General features: G+C 46.7%; 1 protein-coding gene across 1 annotated transcript in view; it reads left to right on the forward strand.

Annotated features, from left to right (window-relative positions):
* The first annotated feature begins 285 nt into the window (after positions 1-285).
* Positions 286-22,557, forward strand: part of TMEM150C (transmembrane protein 150C) — a 378,392-nt gene continuing 356,120 nt past the window's right edge. The window contains exon 1 of the mRNA XM_073542890.1: positions 286-445. The gene's annotated coding sequence lies outside the window, so the exon portion shown is untranslated. The remainder of the gene's footprint in view (positions 446-22,557) is intronic.

Below are 22,557 nucleotides of genomic sequence, written 5' to 3' on the forward strand. Positions count from 1 at the left end.
ACAGACAGATACACAATTGTGGTATTGACGGTAAACAATTATCATCACAGAAGTAGCGATAACTCCGAGAGGGCGACATGGCGATCACTACGTGCAAAGGGGCTTTAAAGAAAGACATCACATGAATTCAGTTATCTGAACAGGATGAATGGGGGGGGGAAAGAATAAGAATGAAAGCTTGAGGTGGGACTGGAGGAGATTAATATTCTAGAAGAAAAGGAGGGAAGGGCCATGATGAGGCTGAGAAGGGACTGGAGCAAGCTGGAAGAATGTAAACACATCCTGGGAGAAGGCAGGCAGAGCAGGCAGCAAGGCTAGGGAAGCCTAGGAGAGTGGAGCTCCAGAGGAAGCAGGGAGGGGAGAGGACATTGCCTCACTCCCAGCAGCTCTAGGTTCCAGGTAGACACAGAGCAGCAGCACTGGAGCCTCCGATCTGTGTCTGCAGGTAAGAAGACATCTGGCACTGGGCTGGCACTGGGCTGGCAGACAGCAGCACCGATCGTCCTTGTCCAGCTCCTGGGACTCTGGTGCCATTCATTCTGCCTCTGTGGGCATTACTAACCGGCCTATACACGGCTGTACTGTGGAGCAGCTCTGAGGGTACACATGGCATGGTGGCAGATCAGTAATGGCACTGGGCAATGAGAGTGTCACATGTAGCGGTGCTAAGTTTGTCAGATGTAGCAGCTCAGGCTCTGCTACATTGAGACCTGAGCTTCCTGCATCGCAAATGGTTGTCAGAGCTGACCTGACTTTGTCTCATGTTGCAGCAGCACCTATGTTATAGATAAACTGGGTCTGAAGCTGCTTGTCAGATGTAGCAGGCTGAGCTTGTCGGATGTGGCAGAGCTGAGCTTGTCAGATGGAGCAGAGCTGAGCTTGTCAGATGGAGCAGGCTGAGCTTGTCGGATGTGGCAGAGCTGAGCTTGTCAGATGGAGCAGAGCTGAGCTTGTCAGATGTAGCAGGGCTGAGCTTGTCGGATGTGGCAGAGCTGAGCTTGTCAGATGGAGCAGGGCTGAGCTTGTCAGATGTGGCAGAGCTGAGCTTGTCAGATGGAGCAGAGCTGAGCTTGTCAGATGGAGCAGAGCTGAGCTTGTCAGATGTAGCAGAGCTGAGCTTGTCAAATGTATTAGAGCTGAACTTGCTATATGTGGCAGAGCTGAGCTTGTCAGATGGAGCAGAGCTGAACTTGTTATATGTGGCAGAGCTGAGCTTGTCAGATGGAGCAGAGCTGAGTTGTCAATGATATTGTCATTTCCCAGAGATCATAATATCACAATTGTCTAGTTTTCTATAGGGTTGCACACAGGTAGATACCACGTTCAGCTCTGCTACATGTGGCTCTTTGCACATGGTTTTATGTTTCTGCTTGGTCACGGTTGCTTTCCTCTAACTTTTCAACGCCAAGCCTTTTATCTTAGTTTGATAGTGTGATTACAACGGGATATTGTATTTTGTCGTTGACTGGAGCCCAAATCTCCGCTTTTTTTGAGTTGTCAGGTCTGGCATATAAAAGCGAAGCAGTTCTTATTCTGCATGTCTGTATATTATTCTGCATGCTGGAAACGACTCATTGAATTTCCTTGTGAGATTGAAGTATGTCCGGAGTATGGAGGAGAAAAGCTGTGTCATGTCATCGGAGATGTCTTCAGTGTCGCTGAGGTGCAATTTTATTATCTAAATGACTTCCCAATGCTGTAATGTCTAACATCATAAAGGGGTCTCCGGGACAATTGATATGAAATCGGTGGTGGTCCAGCTCCTGGCGACCCCACAGATCAGATGCCTGAAGGGCAACATAAAGCCTCACTTGGCTGTTACCATGTGCCCAGTTAGGGTATAGGAGTGTGATAAAGGGGGGTCCCGCCAACAGCTTTACCTGCCCCCTCTCATCTGCTTGTCTCAGGATCTATTGAATGAACAGGGTTGTCCTGATGAGACTACCCTCCTTGTAAAGTATTCCTGAGTCATTAATAGGTCTGACAGTTATCTTCATACCTAGAATATGTTTAATGGACCTCCATTCATTCCATATGGTTCAGGAAATGCAGAGAAATGTCAATTTATGGGATATTTGCATCTTCAATGCCGATGTTACATTTACATTATATGCCATACCCGCTTGATAGGTCCCAGCTTTGGAATCCGCCATTCACATTTTCATGCTGCCTGTCAATGCCGGAGTCTCGGAGAAAGCCATACAGGCATCTCTGCATATTGCTGTGGGAGCGGCATAAATCAGTATATGGGAACTACATGCGTTGTCCAGATAGGTGAGCGTGCCAGGTGGCGTGGCATCTGTCCCTAGCAGGCATTTATGGCATTTTCTAATAAAACGGAGAGGATTACTGTAAATGCAGTTGCGTACTAGATACATATTCAGCGTGCTGACTCTTACATGTGACATTACACTCGTACACATTATTGATTTCTACGTGTGAGATTTCATTTTCTCCTCCATCACACTGTACTGTGAGAAGATGTGTTACAGAGGATCTAAAGCAAGTTTCAGGTCTGGTACAGGCATTATCCCAGCCTTGGCCGGAATGCTGCCCCCTCCCTGAAACGAAGGGTCATCAGTGAAGTCTGTTATAGGGGTTGGGCTAGTCCCCAGTCTACTGAGCATGTGTTGGTTGTCAATTCCGGCAGATGCTCAGTAGGTTCTAGTCACTCGGCAATATGCACAGTGACAGTGCGCTCTCTTGCCGACTCTGATCAGAAGTAACAAGCTGGCAGGAGAGCGCACTGTTAGTGCACATTGTAAGATAAGAATAGTGACATCTTTAAGCTGCTCGCCATTATCACCCTGTGTTATGCCATTTTGCAAGAATCATAAAAGTAGCACTATATGAAAAAAGGCCAATATTTCTGGAACCATATAGTGCATATAAAAAATAAACAGAATATTTGGGAACAGTGGGAATAATCTAAAGGATTGAATTTATCCCATATCGATGGGATAGTAGATAACTTCCTGGTCACTGGAGGTCTCCTCCGATCCCAAGAACCAGGGTTGTGAACAGGCATGTGTAAATGGAGGGGTGGTCAATCATGTGCTCTGCCGCTCCATTCATTGTTAATGGGACGGTCGGAGATAGCTCCGCGCGTCTGGTCTTCAGCACTTCCACAAAAATGAATGATGTGACAGTGTGCATGATCAACCTCGGCTCCGATCATTCTGGGCTCTTCAGAGCCTCGGTGATCGGAGACGTTGTGGGACCCAGTGATCAGGTGATTGGGAAGCTATGGGATAGAGGAAGACTTTTAAACTTGAAAATACGGTACCCCTGTAACAGCAAAAAACTGGCCAATCTTGACTCCTGTAAATTTGCTGTTGGTGATACTATGTATCAAAAAGGAATTAGAAATATAGAAATATATTTCATATAAATATATAATAAATAAGATGAATAAAATAAGCATGGTTATTGAACTCACACTTCTAAAGTGTATTCCCTGATAGTTAGAATATTACCTATGATATATTTTATGGAGGTAGTCCTAGATATATGTCATTAATCAAGAGGTGGTCCTAGATATATGTCATTAATCAAGAGGTGGTCCTAGATATATGTCATTAATCAAGAAGTGATCCTAGATATATGTCATTAATCAAGAGGTGATCCTAGATATATGTCACTAATCAATGTTTGACAAAAAGACACAGTATATGTCTGGAAGTACGGTAATGAGTTCAGTGGTTTACAAACACTTGTATAGGGATTGTTGGTAAGATGATGGATACCATAGGAATGATTTGTGAAAGCCTGAAGTAGGGCAATGTAAGAACTGGCGCTCAGGCCAATACCGTTTATTCTGTACAACCTCAGCTTATATAGCTGTCTAGTGATGTAATTAGACATAGCCTAAGTCGCAACTTAAAGAATCACTGTGCTGCATATTGTACAAGAGAAATGTTAGATTTGCATAAAAATGTGAAATCGCCTTCTCATAAGCTATATATATAGTATTGCATGACCTTATGGTTGCTTACAATAGCCATTCAGGCAGTGATAATGATTTTCCATTTTTGACTTTTTTGCCATATTTAAAAGGATAGTCTTGTTTTAAAGACGTTTATCTTTTTTAAACATGCATATGAGGCAGGAGTCCACTGTGCTGACTACTGGAGTTGTCTGCTGTTTGGCTGTTTCATGTCTCCAGAAAAGGCCATAGTTGCTGCTGTCACATAACCACGTTGTTCATAACTTCCTACAGGCGCATGCGCAACTGCACACATACTGTAAAGGGACAAAGGCACAAAAGATAGCGGTTGGATTAAATATGTAGGCCACTGATTCACAAACGAGGTTCCCTGGGATTTTGGGGTTTCTTATAATCTGGTCATGGGTTTACTAGAACAAAGCAGCATGACCTTTCACTTTGATAGTGCAGAGATGCTTGGCACAGTAGTTTAATTGGGTTGTCTGTTCTTGAGCTACATGTCTGCAGACGCTCTCTGTGACTGCAGACTTGTGAATCCTGCGCACTGCAAGCTGTGAGGATTCGCCAGTGCTGGGTACGGTGCTCATGTGACCGCATGTATGCAATATGCATACTCCCCACCACGTTCTAACTAGACTGCTTCTGGCCTCGCTCAACACACTTACATTGAGCGAGGCCATGCCCATCTAGGTAAAATATGGTCGGGAGTATGCATGTTACATAGTTACAGTCACATGAGCGCCGGCTCCAGAGAATCCTCACAGCACACAGTGCGCGATGTGAGGATTCATAGAGTGACTGCAAACTCGTAGATTAAAGGGAATCTGTCACCACTTTTTTGGCCTATCAACTAAAAATATCAAGCACTAATGCTTTTCGGCTTTGCCCGCAGTTCGGCAAAGCATACTGCGCACGCACGGGAGGCAATTTGAATCTGCATGCGAGGGACCTGTACACCAACAATGCTATTCACAGAACGGAATGCGTACAGCACGCCAATTTGTTGTGGAGAGAGGGACGAGAAGCAATGCCCATCAGACCGGGCCGAGGATATTTACATACAGCTCGGGAGCAATATAAAAGGTTTTAAGGGGGATTCATGAGGAGTCAGGGGGTTTCACAAGTAGTTGGGGAATGTATAGCTCACACTCTATTAAATGATATTTTTAGTTGATAGGTGTGACGTCTGCCTGCGGTCTGGACTGCAGCCAGACAGCACCCCGAGAAACACTGATACCCTTTACCCCAATACAGGGATCTGGATTTATAGCAGAGCCCAGGAGGCACTGTCTGAATAGGAGCAATGACCAGAGCAGGACAGTCGCCAGAAAGGTGTTCCAATACAGGACACAGAGGCAATGATATCCGAGACTAAACCAGTCAGGCAGCAACGGTACAAAAACAGTAGACAGTAGCAGAGTCAGATTCCAGGCCGAAGCCAGAGTCATAAACCAGGAGAGTCGCAGAGGTACAGAATCGTTAGGCAGAAGCAGAGTCAGAATCCAGGCCGAAGTCAGAGTCATAAACCAGGAGGGCAGCAGAGGTACAAAGTCGTTAGGCAGAAGCAGAGTCAGAATCCAGGCCGAAGTAAGAGTCATAAACCAGGAGGGCAGCAGAGGTACAGAATCGTTAGGCAGAAGCAGAGTCAGAAGTCCAGGCAAAAGTCAGAGTCAGTCAACAGCAATTCACACAGTAACACGCAGGGGAACCAAGAATATATCCGGCGGCCTGCAAGAGCAGTCCCAAGGTATTTGAGGGATCAGGTCATCCCTTACAGGCCCGTGGCCTGATGATGTCATCCGGACCGCCCCCTGGACCAGGCTGGATGGTAATGCAACAGCCCCTTCATGACTGACCGAGGAGCGAAGCCTGCGTCCAGCGGACGCCTGCGCAGGAGCCTCATGACTATTGCCGCCATCACTCGGGGTTGAAGCACAACGCCTCCCAGAGACCAAGGCCGAAACTGCAGGCCACGGGTCAGACGGTGATAGGACAGTCCGGGGCCTCCTAGTGGTCGAGGCCGGAACAGCAGGCCCTGAGTCTGATGGTGATGTGATAGTCCGGTGCCTCCTACTGGCCGAGGCCGGGACAGCAGGCCCTGAGTCTGGCGGTGCCGTGACAATAGGCCAAAAAACTGGTGACAGATTCCCTTTAAGACCCGACAATCACTTTGAGCAAGACTATAGTGATAGGCAAGAATACTAAAATACTTCAACTTCCCCGTCAATCAAGCTTCTATTAGGGAGAAATAGATATACCTGAAATCCCTTGTCTGTAGGCAACCTCCCCAGCAGTAAGCTTGTCAGCCAGTATGACTCTTGGTGAGAAGATGTTCAATACCAGAAACGTTAACATTTTCCCTGCATTAATGAGTATTAGACAGTGTCTGCTGGTGTCTGTTACAGAGGTCACTGATATAAGACCTTAGCGACAGCTTGGGAGAAAGAACCAGAAGTACATGCCATATGATTGGAAAGTTCACTGCAGAATGTGACAAGATATTCTTTTTAGTATTTACAAAAAATTGGCTTGTGCCAGTCGAGTTTAGCTTTACAAGAAACTCCATGACGTTCATGACCCATATCTGATCTATTAAAAGATGTAAATACTTATGTCCCCCCCAAAAAATTGAGAAAAGTATTCAAGGTGTGATACCTTTATTGGCTAACCAGAGAAATTATATTTGCAAGCAAGTTTTCAGGGCTCAAAAGGCCCCTTCATCAGGCTTGATTGCAAGTGAATTACTGAGAAAAGATGGCAACATTTAAATAGGAATTACAACAGGACATGAGATGATGCTAGCTATAGACAGGCCAAGGAAATCAAATTAAGGTTTTTGTTACACATGCAGATGAGGACCAAGTGTTCTATTAGAGATCTGAAGACCTTCTTGTGGAGGTGTGAACTGTGTTCATGTAATGAGTCATGAACCCAGGTGTCAAATTCAGTCCTATTGTTAGAGATTGAAACATATTTATAAATTTAAACTCCCAAATCTTCCTTTCTCTGTCACTATTAAAATGACCTTTCAATATTAGGACTTTTAGATCTGCCAAGCTGTGTCTAGAGAAGTGTATCCCTACAGGTGTGTCCAGCTCATTTTTTATCGTATGTCTATGCAGATTCATCCTTGTTTGTAGTTTTTTCTTAGTTTCCCCGATGTATGTCCCTGCATTGCACCTTGCACACTGTATCATGTACACGACATTGGAGGATGTACATGAAAAAGAGTCCATGATCTTATAGTCCTGATTTGTGTTTGGTATGGGGACTTTATCTGTTGGTGATATGTGGGTGCAGGTCTTGCATTTCTTACTGTTACAGGGGACTGTGCCTGTCTCTGAAGGTGATGCGAGGGTACTTCTGACAAAGATATTCCTTAGGTTAGGAGGCTGTTTGTAGGAGAGCAGTGGCAGTTCCGGGAATATTGCTTTCAGTCTGTGGTCTTTGTGGAATATGGGTTGGAGGTCAGCGCCAATTTTCCTTAAAATGTTCATGTGAGGGTTGTACGTGACCACAAGCGGCACCCTGTTGTTTTCCTCCTTCTGTTTGTAATCCAGGAGGCTGCTTCTTGGGATCCTTGTAGCTCTGTGGATCTGTTCATCAATTACAAGTGGATGATATCCTTGGTGTAGGAATGTTTTTCTGAGTGATAGTAGTTGTAGTTTTCTATCCTCATTGTCTGAACAGATCCGAATGTACCTTAGAGCTTCACTGTAGATTATTGATTTTTTTTTGTGTCTCGGATGAAAGCTGTTCCATCTCAGGTATGCCGGACGTCCTGTGGGTTTATGGTAAATAGTCGTTTGTACGGTATTGTCTTTGATGTATATAGTTGTGTCCAGAAAATGGATTTGGGATTTTGAAAAGTTGAGGGTGAGTTTGATGGTTGGGTGGAACTTGTTGAAGTTGTTGTGGAAGGTAAGCAAGTCCTCCTCTGAGCCTTTCCAGATTATTAGTAGGTCATCAATGTAGCGGAAGTATGCTAGAGGTTTGATAGTGCAGGATGCCAAAAAGTCTTGTTCTAGTTTAGCCATAAACAGGTTAGCATACTGTGGTGACATTTTGCTTCCCATGGCGCTGCCCATGCACTGTTGGTATATATTGTTTCCAAAGGAAAAATAGTTATGATGGAGCACAAACCTGATGAATTGCAGGGATGGTTCCGTAGCCAGATTGTTTTTTTGGAGGAAATATTTGCATGCAGCAATCCCATCTCTGTGAGGAATGTTGGAGTATAGGGACTCTACATCCATGGTGGCCAATATTGTATCCTCTGGAAGTGGACGCAGAGCTGACAATTTGCAGAGAATGTCTGTGGTGTCCTGGATGTAGCTGGGTGTTTGCCTCACCAAGGGTTTCAAAATGTTCTCCACCCAGCCAGAGATATTCTCAGTTAATGTCCCAATACCAGAGATGATGGGTCTCCCTGGATTACCTTCTTTGTGTATTTTAGGTAACATGTAGAAGGTACCTATTTTGGGGTTGTCTGGTATTAGGTCCAGTAGGGAGGATGACATAGAGTCAAACCCATAGATGATCTTTGTTAATTCCTCTTTGCATTTTTTGGTGGGATCTTCCTGAAGGGGGGTGTAGTATTTTTTGTCCAGGAGTTGTCTGTGTGCTTCCTGGATGTAATCTGTCTTATTCATAATTACTACAGCTCCCCCTTTATCTGCTGGTTTAATGATGATGTTATTGGTTTTTAAGGATTTTATGGCTCTTCTTTCCTCCGTGCTGATATTGTGTGGTATTTTGAGGTGTTTGTCCAAAATGTCAGATTTTACTTTTTTGCGGAAACAGTCTATGTAGTGGTCCAGAGTTTGATTGTGCCCAGGTTGTGGGGTCCAGTTTGTCCTCTTTTTCTTTTTTGATGTGTCTGTCTCACTGATTTGAGATGGGTTATCTGTGTGGTCATGGAAGAATTCTTTTAGCCTTAATCTGCAGAAGAATTCCTCAATATCACTGTAGAATTGAGCTGTGTCAAGATGTTTAGTGGGACAGAAAGTTAGACCCTTTGCTAGAACTTTCATTTCTGCCATATTTGGCTCATTCTGTGAGAGGTTCACAACAGATGAGGATGTATTAAAATTATTGTTTATATTGGGCTTACCTTCCGCTAGATTGAGACTTGCTTTCCTCCTGAGTCTGTTGAGCTTCTTTTTCTTGTTGATGATTAGGTGGTATTGTAATTTGTTGTAAAAATCCTGTAATGCCTCTTTGAATAGACATCAACCAGGTCCTTGTATTCTGTCCTGTAGAGAATTTATTTCCTTTTGTATGTTTCCCTTTTTGTAGTAGAAAAATCCGATGAGGTGATTCCGCAGATCTATTAAAAAAAATGTTAAGTGAGCATATACTATCTAGACATCTGAGGGCAAAGGAATAAAGGACTAATGTTTGAATGAGATGATGGAACTTTGACATTTTAGATTTTTTTTTACAGTTCACAATGCGGGTGCTTCTTTGGCTCTTTTTCAGAAAACACTAGTTTTGAACTGCAGCCAAATATTATGTGAAGGACATAAGAATGACTCGCTTAGAATTATTACTTAGAAAGTTTTGATGATATAATTGTATGTGATAAGTGAAATTTTGTGCCTTAATCAAAATATTACAAGTTATTTTTGGGTGCTGATTTCCTGCTAAACTATAGTTTTCATCAACATCTTAGAATTTCAGTTTCCCTTAGTATTTTAGTGCTTGATCTCATAAAAAGAGACGATTGATTGAAACTATTATGCAATTCATGTATCATCATATATGTAATTTTATATATATAGTATATATAGTATTGGTAGTATAACTTGTCTGACACTGGTTTATAAATATGTAAATTTAGCTTTAAACCTGCGGACTAACCGAGCACCATAGAAGAAAATTAACAACCATAAGACATCTCAAAGGAGGGGACATGTCCCCCTTCACAATAAACATATGGGAAAGAGAAAAAAGTAACTATAGATAGAGAGAGAAGGCTAATACATCATCTCCTTTTGACACAGAGACCTCCTGCCCTGGACAGGTGATTAAAACAGGATATTTGATGGGAAAACAGACAAGAAGGCTGAGATCTGTTTATGCAGAGGAGAGGTGCAGGGACTGTCTTTGTTCCAAGGAAGAAGCATCCTGGATTCAAATGATTTTTCTAAGAGCGTTCCAGAATTTGTGTCTCTATTTTCAGATATGACTATTGGGGTTTTGTGTTGATCCGATATTAATGGGAGATAGATTTTCAATGTCGTAGCAAAGGGACGAACACAACGCATTTACTCATTTACTAGAACCCTTCCAACTTAATAACGGTCTGATAGATTATGTGAACCAGGCCATGTTTGATCTCTATGTAATGGTAAAATGATAATGAAAAATATAACATCAATATTTACTGCCTGGAACCTTCAGGGGAGAAGATATCCTGTAAGTTTGGGAATCTCAAAAAATTGTAACAGACACAGCATATTCCACAATCCGCCTGCACATGAGCTAATCAAGGAGAGTTGTATGGACATAACTTTGAGCTAATAAAAAGTAGTATTTGAGTCTGGGACGTTTGTTGGTCCATAGGTTTTTTTGGGGGTTTTGTTCATTTTCCTAGTCGGAATGTTTCTCTCATCTAAGTTCTGAGACATTTCCGTGACCAGATTTAGTTGTTTTCTTTCATTATTCCTTTTTATCGCATGTAATTGTATATACCATATTCTTTTGTTCTCATTTTGTATCATGTTATATATTTTTATAAACACTGCTTATCTTTATGGACTAAATCAAAAATGTAATAGCTTTGTTTCTCTTGCTGTGTAAACAGCACCACTAAGCCATACACTACCTGTAACGGGTGTCTAATCAGCCTGTATAAATGATTGATGGTGGCAGCTAGTTTCATATTTTTTGGACTATAGGACTGACTTTTTTCCCAAAAACTTTTGGGGAAAAATGGAGGTGCGTCTTATAGTCGAAATATACTTACAAGTAGTGTGGCGGCAGCAGGAGTTGGGCAATTCTCCAGCGGTCTGACTCTGTAGGGCGATGATCACACTCCCTTCCCAGGCTGGGGCGGTAGGTTCGGCGGTGCTCTGTGGGGCGGGGGCTGCTCCGTCATTTTGTAAAAACCTGGAGGCCCCGCACATCCATTGCTGTGATGCGGTGGCCTCCGGGAAAATGGCCGCCGAGGACGGCTCATGCTCAGATTGAAATCTTAGCAACGAGATCTCGTTTGGGAGACAAGATCTCGGCGCCAAGATCTCAATCTGAGCATGTGTCGCCCCCGGCGGACATTTTCCCAGAGGCCACCACATCGCAGCAATGGATGTGCGGTGCCTCCAGGCTTTCACAAAATGTTGGTGCAGCCCCCGCACCACAGAGCACCGCCGAACCTGCCGCACCAGCCTGGGATGGGATTTCCCGGAGGCAGCTGCATCACAGCAATGGATGTGCGGGGGCTCTGGGCTTTTGGAAAATGTCGGCGGAGCCCCCGCACCTTTAGCACCGCCGAATCTGCCACACCAGACTGGGATGGGAGTCATATCGCCAGACCACCGAACACCCCCTGTGACTACGCTCCACCAGCGCTGCCAATTCCCCCTCCCTGGTAAGCTGAATTCTGACTGTAAAACGGATCCCCTTTTGACACATTAATTTTTTTCCATACTTTCCTTTTAAAATTTGGGGGTGTGTCTTATAGTCTGAAAAAATATGGTAGTTCTTTTGCTATTGTGGAGCTGGCAATGACCACACGTGGTGTATATACATACATTCTGCAGTATGCATTAAAATCTGAGATGTATATACCATATGCTCACTGTTAGTTCCCCAATAACCGGCCTTGTAGTGGAATCAGCCACGGTCTTGTCTATCACTCTTCAGCCAATTGCGTAATTGTCCTGACAATTGGAGGCAGGGGAGTTGCACTCCCTTGACAACTGGTGGCAGCGATAAGATCTGGGTGATCTCCTGTGTCATCTGTGACAAAGTGGTAACAGTGGTGGGATCTGTGTGACCCCCCTGGTTGTGTATCGTGACACCAAACGAAAAGGTAAAAATTCATAAATTTGCTCGAATATCTGTGCTTATGGTGGTTTTGCAAGATTTTGTGGGATCCCAGTATAAAAAAAAAATTGTATTCAACTGCACTCCAAAATAAAGTGACAAAACTTGTAGGATGATACATGCTGGCCAAACACATGCCAAAAGGGGCTCTTTTTGGGAATTGGGTTTCTTATACTGAATGACACATTTGGCATATGCACCAGAAATATTGGTGTGAAAATAGGTTTACTATTTCTGGTGGTAATTGACTTTTCTGCAGGTGTTTGTATTTTTGTGTGCAATCATAAAGCATTATTTTGACATCACGTTTTCATGGATAACCCTTTTCCCTATGATAGTCTCGGGGCTGTTCACTTGTCCATTTTTTTTTGTAGACCAAGTGGTCCGTGCAAACTCACAGTATCCGATATTGATCCAAGTGTCAGATCAAACTCGGCAGTGGAAGTCTATGAGTCCATGAAAAATTCAAACAGCGCTTAGATGCTGTCTGTGCCCTGTCTGTTTTTCAGTGTGTGATAAGTAAGAGAAAGTGAAGAAACTTTTTTTTCTCATCAGTGAAAAACTGTTGAAACAATGACCAAACACGGAGCAAAACCACTGATGAAACTTGATCTGCTTTTCTTGTATGCAGGGGCTGGCTGGAAAATTTTAGCCTGGGTGGCAAGCACACATCAGTGGCCCACGATTAGTTGCCCATCCTTAAAGGGGTTGTCGGATCTTAATCTACATGTCTACTTTCACTATGTGTGAATCCTCACATCATGCACACCGTGTGCTGTTATGATTGTCTGGTGCCGGCGCTGGGAACAGGTGGTCTTGTGACCACAAGCATGCGATACATACAGTGGGTATGGAAAGTATTCAGACCCCTTCAAATTTTTCACTCTTTGTTTCATTGCAGCCATTTGGTAAATTCAAAAAATTTAATTGTTTTTCTCTTAATGTACACTCTGCACCTCATCTTGACTGAAAAAAACAAATGTAGAAATTTTTGCAAATTTATTCAAAAAGAAAAACTGAAATATCACATGGTCATAAGTATTCAGACCCTTTGCTCAGACACTCATATGTAAGTCACATGCTGTCCATTTCCTTGTGATCCTCCTTGAAATGGTTCTACTCCTTCATTGGAGTCCAGCTGTGTGTAATTAAACTGATAGGACTTGATTTGTAAAAACGCATACCTGTCTATATAAGACCTCATTGCTCACAGTGCATGTATGTCACACCAAATGAGAATCATGAGGCCAAAGGAACTGGCCAAGGAGCTCAGAGACAGAATTGTGGCAAGGCACAGATCTGGCCAAGGTTACAAAAGAATTTCTGCAGTACTCAAGGTTCCTAAGAGCACAGTGGCCTCCATAATCCTTAAATTGAAGAAGTTTGGGACCACCAGAAGTCTTCCTAGACCTGGCCGTCCAGCCAAACTGAGCAATCGTGGGAGAAGAGCCTTGGTGAGAGAGGTAAAGAAGAACCCCAAGATCACTGTGGCTGAGCTCCACAGATGCAGTAGAGAGATGGGAGAAAGTTCCACAAAGTCAACTATCACTGCAGCCCTCCACCAGTCAGGCTTTTATGGCAGAGTGGCCCTATGGAAACCTCTCCTCAGTGCCAGATATATGAAAGACGGCATAGAGTTTGCTAAGAAACACATGAAGGACTCCCAGACTATGAGAAATAAGATTCTCTGGTCTGATGAGATGAAGATAGAACATTTTGGTGATAATTCTAAGTGGTGGAGAAAACCAGGAACTGCTCATCACCTGCCCAATACAATGCCAACAATGAAACATGGTGGTGGCAGCATCATGCTATGAGGGTGTTTTTCAGCAGCAGGGACAGAATGACTGGTTGCAATTGAAGGAAACATGAATGCAGCCAAGTACAGATACAGAGATATCCTGGATGAAAACCTCTTCCAGAGTGCTCTGGATCTCAGACTTAGGCCAGGGTCACACTTGCAACCGGAATGCGAGAAACTTGCTTGAGTCTCTCACCTCAATACCTGGCACTGCCGCCGGCACTCTGGACCAGAGTGTGCGGCTGAAAGTATTCCTATGCAGCTTGAAAGCTCCGGACCCGGATGCCAGCAGTAGTGCCGGGTATTGAGGCGAGAGACACACGAGTTTCTCACATTGCAGTTGCAAGTGTGACCCCGGCCTTAGCCAAAAGGTTCACCTTCCAACAAGACATTGATCCTAAGCACACAACTAAAATAACAAAGGAGTGGCTTCAGAACAACTCTGTGATCATTGATGACCGGCTCAGCCAGAGCCCTGATCTAAACCCAATTGAGCATCTCTGAAGAGACCTGAAAATGGCTGTCCACCAATGTTCACCATCCAACCTGATGGAACTGGAGAGGATCTGCATGGAAGAATGGCAGAGGATCCCCAAATCCAGGGGTGAAAAACTTGTTGCATTATTCCCAAGAAGACTCATGGCTGTACTAGCTCAAAAGGTGCTTCTACTCAATACTGAGCAAAGGGGCTGAATACTTATGACCATGTGATACTTCAGTTTTTCTTTTTTAATAAATTTGCAAAAATTTCTACATTTCTGTTTTTTTCCAGTCAAGGTGGGGTGCAGAGTGTACATTAATGAGACAAAAAACACCAAACTTTTTTTGTATTTACCACATTGCTGCAATGAAACAATGTGAAAAATTTAAAGGGATCTGAATACTTTCCATACTCACTGTATATTCCCAGCCACATTCCAACTAGACTGTTTCTGGCCTTGCTCAATACAGTTGCATTAGGCCATGCAAGTCTAGTCGGCATGTGACCGCATGTATGCAAATCACAGACTTGCAGTCACACACCCGCCGAATAATGCAAACACAGCCCCACTGTATAATGATACACACACACCCCACAGTCCTTGAATCTACTCTAGCAGTAAAACACTTGGCACATTACTCCCTTCCCTCCTCTCCTCTTGTCAGGCCATGTAATCTTCATTTCCTATGTGAATCACTGCTCACCATTCCCGCCGTCCGCCACCCATACAGTACCTCCATAGCAGCACCATACAATCTCTCCATAACACCACCATACAGTACCTTCATAACACCACCATACAGTCCCTCCATAACACCACCATAAAGTCCCTCCATAACACCACCATAAAGTCCCTCCATAACAGCACCATAAAGTCCCTCCATAACATCGCCATAAAGTCCCTCCATAACACCACCATACAGTACCTCCATAACACCACCATACAGTACCTCCATAACACCACCATACGATCCGTCCATAACACACCATACGGTCCCTCCATAACACCACCATACGGTCCCTCCATACCAGCACCATACAGTTCCTCGATAACACCTTATCCACCATACAGTTTCTCAACAGAACAGTACACTGCCTCACTAAGACCAATGAACAATGCTTTACTAATACCACCATAATGTGCCTCTGCAAAACCAATCCAGTGTCTGAACGGAGATGGCGGTACGCCTAGACACTGAATACATACTGCGATCTCCGGCGCCATACTTACATACTTACCTGACCGGGAGGAGCGTTGCCGCGGCGCTTCTCTTCTCGCCGGAGACCGACGCGTCGGAATCACGCATGCGCATAGCGCTATCCGGCGCCATTTTAGTGAAGACACATTTGCAGTGTGTCTTCAGCAATATGGCGCTGGACAGCGCGGTATGGGCATGCACGTACTCCGGCACCACACTCCTCCCCCGGCCTTTCGTGTATGTTTGCAGTTTAATAGGGGTGAGGGGGGCCATACATATCAGGATGGGAGGGTGAGAGGACCAGGCATACCAGGATAGGGAGGTGAGAGGACCATACATATCAGGATAGGGGGGTGAGAAGGCTATGCATACCAGGAAAGGGGGTTGAGGGGACCATGCATACCAGGATTGGGGGGGTGAAAGGACCATGCATGCTAGGATAGGGGGTGAGGGGGACCATGCATACCAATAAAGGGGGTAGAGAGGACCATGCATACCAGGATAGGGGGGTGAGGGGACCATGCATTCCAGGATGGGAGTGAGAGGACCATGCATACCAGGATAGGGGGGTGAGGGTGACCATGCATACCAGGATAGGGGGGTGAGAGGACCATGCATACCAGGATGGGAGTGAGGACCATGCATACCAGGAAAGGGGGGTGAGGGGACCACGCATACCAGGATAGGGGGTGAGGGGACCACGCATAGCAGGATAGGGGGGTGAGGGGACCACGCATAGCAGGATTGGGGGGTGAGAGGACCATGCATAGCAGGATTGGGGAGTGAGAGGACCATGCATACCAGGATAGGGGGGTGAGGGGACCATGCATACCAGGATAGGGAGGTGAGAGGACCATGCATACCATGATAGGGGGGTGAGGGTGACCATGCATACCAGGATAGGGGGGTGAGGGTGACCATGCATACCAGGATGTGAGTGAGAGGACCATGCATACCAGGAAAGGGGGGTGAGCGGACCATGCATACCAGGATAGGGGGTGAGGGGACCACGCATAGCAGGATAGGGGGGTGAGGGGACCACGCATAGCAGGATAGGGGGGTGAGGGGACCACGCATAGCAGGATTGGGGAGTGAGAGGACCATGCATTCCAGGATAGGGGGATGAGGGGACCATGCATATTAGGATAGGGGGGTGAGAGGACCATGCATACCATGATAGGGGGGTGAGGGTGACCATGCATACCATGATAGGGGGGTGAGGGTGACCATGCATACCAGGATGGGAGTGAGAGGACCATGCATACCAGGAAAGGGGGGTGAGTGGACCACACATACCAGGATAGGGGGGTGAGGGTGACCATGCATACCAGGATAGGGGGGTGAGGGTGACCATGCATACCAGGATGGGAGTGAGAGGACCATGCATACCAGGATAGGGGGGTGAGGGTGACCATGCATACCAGGATAGGGGGGTGAGGGTGACCATGCATACCAGGATGAGAGTGAGAGGACCATGCATACCAGGAAAGGCGGGTGAGCGGACCACGCATACCAGGATAGGGGTGAGGGGACCACGCATAGCAGGATAGGGGGGTGAGGGGACCACGCATAGCAGGATAGGGGGGTGAGGGGACCACGCATAGCAGGATTGGGGAGTGAGAGGACCATGCATTCCAGGATAGGGGGATGAGGGGACCATGCATACTAGGATAGGGGGGTGAGAGGACCATGCATACCATGATAGGGGGGTGAGGGTGACCATGCATACCAGGATGGGAGTGAGAGGACCATGCATACCAGGAAAGGGGGGTGAGCGGACCACGCATACCAGGATAGGGGGTGAGGGGACCACGCATAGCAGGATAGGGGGGTGAGGGGACCACGCATAGCAGGATAGGGGGGTGAGGGGACCACGCATAGCGGGATTGGGGAGTGAGAGGACCATGCATACCAGGATAGGGGGGTGAGGGGACCATGCATACCAGGATAGGAGGTGAGAGGACCATGCATACTATGAAAGGGGGGTGAGGGTGACCATGCATACCAGGATAGGGGGGTGAGGGTGACCATGCATACCAGGATGGGAGTGAGAGGACCATACATACCAGGAAAGGGGGGTGAGGGGACCACGCATACCAGGAGAGGGGGTGAGGGGACCACGCATAGCAGGATAGGGGGGTGAGGGGACCACGCATAGCATGATAGGGGGGTGAGGGAACCACGCATACCAGGATAGGGGGGTGAGGGGACCACGCATACCAGGATAGGGGGGTGAGGGGACCATGCATACCAGGATAGGGGGGTGAGGGGACCACGCATACCAGGATGGGGGGTGAGAGGACCATGCATACCATGATAGGGGGGTGAGGGTGACCATGCATTCCAGGATGGGAGTGAGAGGACCATGCATACCAGGAAAGGCGGGTGAGGGGACCACGCATACCAGGATAGGGGGGTGAGGGGACCACGCATACCAGAATAGGGGGGTGAGGGGATCACGCATACCAGGATAGGGGGCTGAGGGGACTACGCATACCAGGAAAGGGGGGTGAGGGGACCACGCATACCAGGATAGGGGGGTGAGGGAACCATTCATACCAGGAAGGGGGGGAGAGGACCATGCATACTAGGATAGGGGGTGAGGGAAGCATGCATATGAGGATGAGGAATGGGTTACCATGCATACCAGGATAGGAGGGGGCAGCACATACCAGGATGGGAGACCATATACCAATAAAAATGCTCACCACCCGGGTGTAGAACAGGTTCATAGCTTGTGTGTATATATATGGAGAGGTAGGGATACAGATGGTTTTATCATTGATGTTCTGCTGCCCAGGTCACAGTTCTCAGTCCAGTGCAGGATTCTGCTCTGCGGGTCAGTCGGTTGCTCTGTCTGTGGTATGATGGGATTTATGGCGGCTGTTTGAAATGTCACAGAAGATCGGGGGGGGGAGCCTTTCCCTGCAGCCTGAGTGACAGCATTACTGCACCTGTAATGGTGAGATCTGCAGTAATGTTTATGATAGTTGGCAATCTGCCATAATACACCCTCTTACCACCCAGGATGAAGAAGCCCACGCAGGAGGTGAAGCAGACAGGAAGGAGCTGAATCATGCGAAGGTGCTCACCTGCAAGCAGTGCAGGAACTCCATGGCCCCAGGCAGCAGAATTTACAGCAGAAGCCATCCAGCAGCTTGAGCCGCTGAGAAGTGGAGCTGTCATACTCCTCCTCCAAGAAGCGGCTGCAGGAACAGAGCCGGAAGCTTCCCTGCAACTACTCTCTGCGGCTCCCTGGCTGTGCCCGGCCGCAGAAAGACTTAAAGGGGCCTCGACAGCCCAATTTACCTTCAGCCTACTGCCAGTGTAGACCTGCTCATGACATACTGCTGCAGCCTGCATGTCGGAGCGGCTGTTGGATGACGTGACCGCGCACTACAGGTGCGCTATATATTAAACTCACTGCCAGTCCTCCAGCCCTGTGCAACTGCTTAGGCACCGGCCCGGGGGCATATGCATCCCTGCCACCCGGCCCAGCCCGCCCCTGCTTGTATGGCAAAAAAACTGACTCTGAGTTAGCCCTTAGGTGGACAGAAGATCCCTGAGTGCAGGAGGTTTTGGCTTAAAAAGCTTGATTTTCAGTGATCAGTTGATAGGACACCTGGCGTCATATGCAAAAGGGTTTCTTTGACTATCACTTTATAAGATGTTGTCACCAGGGCTGCCAACTTGATTTTTTTTTCATTTTTTCTGGACAGCTTAATAAAAAATCACAGACAACATTTTTTATGGACACATTTTAGAACATAAAACATCATGATTATAATTGATATATGTTTACAGCCCATAATTCTGATATGAAGACATCAGCTGCATTTACTGTGAAGTGTAAAATTATTATCACAATATTCTACATAAGTTTCTCCAGCTTAAAAAAAAATCAATTTTTTTTTACGGAGAAAAAAGTTATTTATTGTCGTGACCCAGACCGGGTTTTGAGTCCTGTCTTTCCATGTTCCCGGTCAGGTCATTTCAGGGGTTAACTTTTCTCAGCCTCAGTCTGGTCTCAGACATATAGCTCCGCTGCATCCTGCAGGCGGTGTCAGCTATAGTTCTTCCTTCGGCGTGTGTATCTGAATCTGGTATATCTTGATTTGCCCTGCTGTGATCCCTGACTTGCCCAGTGTCTGTTTATTCCCTCTGTCTGTCCAGACTCAGTGTTTCCCTGTAAGTTTGCTGACTCCCTGGTTTTGACTTGGCTTGCATTTGGACCTGCTTCTGTCTTCTGTCTTTGTCTTATCCGCTTCTGACCGTTGCTGACCCCCTGGCTTGTTTCTGACCACGTGTACTGCTGTGACCTCTGGTACATCTGCTCCTGACTGTTTCTGACTCGGCTTGTCTGACCATTCTTTTGCCACCTGGTGGCGCTTGTGCTGCTGCTCAGTGTTACTACACTGTGTGTGCAACCTCTCTTCCCTCACCAACACCCCCTGGTGGAGGTTGCTCTATACTGCACTGCAGTAGCATGACATTTATAAGGAATGTGCAGGAATCTCCAGACGGGTTGTCAATCCTGGTTGTCAAGCTTGCCAAAATAGACTTTGATGTTTTCGTCACCTAAATATACAGAACTTATTAAAATACTTTTATTTCCAAACATGACCTGCTTGTCATCTATCAACTTTGGCTTTGGGTTCCTGCAAATTCACTTTTGGATAGTGTTTGTCACTGTAGAAAGCTTCCTGTGTTGGCAAATTATTAAAGCAGTCTGGCCACAACTTTTTTATTGATGGTCTATCCATAGGATAGGCCATCAATATCTGATCGGTGAGGGTGTGACATTCTCTACCACCACTAGTCAGCAAGTCATTTGAATAGGGGGTGGGACTGCAGTTGTTAGGAGTCTGATTTCTTCCTTCCTTATGATGAAATATAGACCCTTACATGCTGCAGTCTCCTGCGTTTCATCTGCAGTAGAGGAGATTGCAGAGGAGAGTGCCTTGCGGCAACTCTCTCCAGAGGCTAAGTCCTCTGTTCCCTCCACTGAGCATGATAAAGTCACATGCTCAGGTCCTGTGTCTAATCCTATTGGCTCCTCCTGGAGCCTTGGAGATTTCCGGAAGGTCCCGTTTGGTATAAAAAGCGCACATGGCTGTTCCGCCATGCACTGGTATTTCATACTTGCTGCTGTATGTAAGATGATGGATGCTTGGACTGGTGACTGACTTATTAAGAAACCCCTTCCCTCTGATAATACGATTGTGTGGGTTCAGCCAGTAGCAGCGCTAGCGCCAGCGCGCATATGCTCCATCTTGCTCAGCAGCTTAGCGTCTGCATTGCGCCAGCGTTATTTCAGCGCCTTGCCAGCGGCTCAGTTCTTGCCGTGCTGCAGTTGCAGCTTTTCTCTGCGTCCGCGATGCTTCGCACCTTAGTTGACGGTAGGTCTAGATGGAGTAGTCCTGCTGTTTAAGGCTACTCCTGTGACCGCAAATACCGCGACTGTATCGATGTGAGTCTGTGACACTGAACAGACTCAGCGGTTAATTTAAGCTTATTTGCCTGCAGCTCTGTGAGTATAACAGAGCTTGCTTTACTGCACTGGGTGCTGTCTAAACCCTTGTGCACATTACCGCCTTAGTGCTCTGCCTCTCTAGCGGCGGTTTTTCCATCCACCGCACGGTGGACCCCGGGTGTTGAAGGCACTTTATTTATTTTTTATTTAGTGTCTTCCGCCACTCTTAACATAATATTAGCGCCAGGGTCTTGCTAGAGATGGCAGATCAGCAGCAACTGGTGCAGTGTGTGCGACAGCTCGAGGCTCGCTTGGCCACCCTTGAGAGGTCTCTCGCAGCTGCGCAGGCCACAGATGCTGCTGTTCAGGCACTCACAGATGCCGTAGGGCGTATGTCCATGTCTTCCCTTGTGCTGACAGTTACCCGCCTCCCGTTGCCCGAAAAATTCTCTGGGGATGGCGCCTCCTGCAGGGGTTTCATCAGCCAGTGATCTATACACCTGGAGCTGCTGGCTGCGCAATTCCCTACAGAGCGGGCTAAGGTGGCCTTCATTATCTCCCTACTGTCGGGCAAGGCTCTGGAATGGGCTATGCCTCTATGGGAATGTGGTGACCTCGAGATTCGGACTACGGCCAACTTGCTAACAGCCATCAAGCAAGTATTTCTCTGTCCTCGGGTCATGCACAATACGTCTCTGCAGCTGCTCGCCCTTACTCAGGGGTCGCTCTCGGTTAGTCAGTATGCCGTCCGTTTTCGGACACTGACGTCCGAGTTGGAATGGTCCGAGAGAGCGCTTATCCCCTTTTTTTGGCGAGGTCTAGCAGAGCACGTGAAGGATGCTCTCTCCACTAGAGAGATCCCCACCAGTTTGGAGGAGCTAATCTCCGTCTCCTCACGTATCGACCTCTGTTTTTCGGAGCGCGGTATGGAGCGGGCTCACTCCAAGTGAAGAGCTGTCTCAGCTCCTAAATTTTTTGTACCTCCTGAGCTGTCTGTGCCAGAGGTTATACCTCCTGAGCCCATGGAGGTGTCTCGTACCGATCTCAACACAGATTCTGATCAGGAATCTATTTGCGGTTGTCACCATGTATGTGCGGTTTCTCCGGAAGCCAGCTCCCCGCAATGGTCAGAGTCCGAACCGGTCACCGAGACTTTTGTCCCTACTCATCTTAGGGCTCAAGTTCTTGCATGGGCGCATGCCTCCCATGCGCCTCAACATCGAGGTTACATGCAAATCTCGAAGCTCTTGGCCAGAGAATATTGGTGGCCTCATAGAGCTTGGGATATTAAAAAATTTATCCAGGCTTGCACTGCATGTGCCCAGGTTAACCTTCATAAGCGGAGAGTGGTGACGGTCGCTGATTCACGGCGGCGTTCAGTTGCTTCGCCAGCTTCTGCCATCTCCCAGGTGTCTCTTTTGAAACCTGGTGACCTTGCTTCCACTGATGCCTTCCAGGTGTCCCGGTTTACTGTAACACCTACCAGGACATCAAGCTCGCCTTCAGGTGAGTTTGAGCCCATGTTGATGGTTCGGAAGGCTCAGGGAGGAGGGGTCCCTAGGAGGGGGGGGTGATGTTAGGAGTCTGATTTCTTCCTTCCCTATGATG

The sequence above is a fragment of the Dendrobates tinctorius genome, unplaced genomic scaffold, assembly GCF_039654945.1.
Source record: "Dendrobates tinctorius isolate UK_male_01 unplaced genomic scaffold, ASM3965494v1 ptg000011l, whole genome shotgun sequence".
Classification (NCBI taxonomy): Eukaryota; Metazoa; Chordata; class Amphibia; order Anura; family Dendrobatidae; genus Dendrobates; species Dendrobates tinctorius.